The sequence below is a fragment of the Orycteropus afer genome, unplaced genomic scaffold, assembly GCF_000298275.1.
Source record: "Orycteropus afer afer isolate SDZICR_OR568_19922 unplaced genomic scaffold, OryAfe1.0 scaffold00060, whole genome shotgun sequence".
Classification (NCBI taxonomy): domain Eukaryota; kingdom Metazoa; phylum Chordata; class Mammalia; order Tubulidentata; family Orycteropodidae; genus Orycteropus; species Orycteropus afer.
Genome location: NW_006921647.1, coordinates 7,203,069 through 7,205,228, shown reverse-complemented (window position 1 = coordinate 7,205,228; position 2,160 = coordinate 7,203,069).

The window sequence follows — 2,160 nt, the reverse complement described above, 5'->3', positions numbered from 1 at the left end:
TGATAAGACTGGTAATTATAACCACGGTGCAATCTACCACAAGCAGCTGAGTATCTGCCTTTGGGATGTGGTCTGCTTCCTGTATATGAGGAGAAGCCTTGGGAATGGTCTCTAGCTTATGGCACGCTTGGACCCTGCATATAGCTGTGTCGTTGTTCAGCAGCCTGTCATGCTCTGCCGACCTTGGGACTTACAATGAACTTAAATTAAGGGCCTGCCATGTGGTTTGGTAACATTGGGACTGTGACATTTTATTTGTCAACCTTGGGTTTGTCAACCTCAACAGCCAGCAGCTGTCTGAGTGAAGAAATGCCTCTAGCTCCAGTGGGCCGGGAGCAGGAGGCAGAGCTGGAACCCAAGGTTGAGGGGCTTTCAGCTAGCCCCTAGAACCTGGCACTTTGAACTTTGACTTAAAGCCTTCAAACTGTAAGAGAATAAACTCCTATTTAAGGCCATCCTATTTGTGGTATATTCTTGTCAGAGTGGCACTAAGTAACCAGAACACAAGCCAAAAGCTGTTTCTCAAAAGGAGAGTAGTTATCTCCAGAGGATGGAGGGTTGTGCTCAAAAATCTTAAGGATCTGCATTGCAATTCATCAATAGGGACTTGCCAAAGACTCCAGACAGCATCACTATTTGCTGCAGATACTTCAAGCACAATTGGTTCAGGTGGATCATATGGCCCAAGTGGCAGCAGAACAGGCTGCACAACAGCCTGAACCCATTGCAGAGCCTTCTGTTGTTCTGGGCCCCACTCAAAACTAGCAGCTTTCTGCATCACTTGATAAATAGGCCAAGGCAACACACCCAAATGAGGGATATGTTGCCTCCAAAATCCAAAGAGGCCCACCAGACATTATACCTCCTTTTCAGTTGTGGGGGAAGTCAGATACAATAACTTATCCTTCACTTTAGTAGGAATATCTCAACATGCCCCACACCATTGGACCCCTAGAAATTTCACTGAGGTGAAGGTGCCTGAATTTTTGTTGGGTTAATTTCCCACCCTCTACCATGCAGATGTCTCACCAATAAGTCTAGAGTCTTTGATACTTTTTCCTTACTAGGTCCAATCAGCATAATTTCATCAATATAATGGACGAGTAGGAGCTCTGGTAGCTTAGTGCCTAAGGCACTTGACTGCTAACCAGAAGGCTCTCGGTTCAAACCCACCAGCCACTCCTCAGAAGGAAGGTTGGGCAATCTACTTCCATAGTGATATCGCCTCGGAAACCCAAGGAGGGGTTGCTATGAGTTGGGTCTGACTCGACGGCACATAACAATACAACACAGCAATGGACCAGTGTGATGTCTTGTGGAAGGGAAAGACAATCAAGATCCCTACGGACTAAATTATGACTTAGTACTGGGGATGTGATATACCTCTGAGGAAGCACTGTGAAACTATACTGTTGGCCTTGCCAGCTGAAGGCAAACTTCTTCTGATGATCGTTTGAAATTGATATTGAGAAAAAGACATTGGTTAGATCAATAATTGACTACCAAGTACCAGGAGATGGACTAATTTCCTCAAGCAATGAAACCACATCAGGAAAACAACTTCAATTGGAGCCACCACCTGACTAAATTCACGATAATCCACTATCATTCTCCAAGGTCCATCTGTTTTTTTTTTTTTTTTTTTTTAATGCGTCAATCATAGTCAAGTTTATTAGATCAAAATCAGAAAGACTTTTTTAAAAAAATTAGTGTCTGCAATGCAGTGAGTTTTTTTTACACATGGCCCTTCTGGCTTTGAGATTATAATTCCACCAAAAAGGATTGGCTGGGCCGCAGCCTGGTAATAGGAGCTCATCTTCACTTTTTGTTCTACCAAACTAGCTCCTCTAGAAGAAAACACTATTTGGGCTCTTTTGTATTTTGGGTAATAGATTATTTTTAGCTCCCCAATATAATAAAGAATAAACATTTCAATTAGATATCAGAAATTGTTAAATGACTTCAGCAGTCATTCTTGAATCCATTTCTCTAAGGTTTCTTACCAATATGTCTTCACTATTGATTCTATTATCAGATAGTAAAAGAAACCAATGTTCTAAAATTCATTCTAAGTATTCAACATTAGGTAGTAGACTGGATTTACATTGAATTTTCTGTTCGATTAAATTTTTCAACTTGCACATCTTGCACATTTAATGT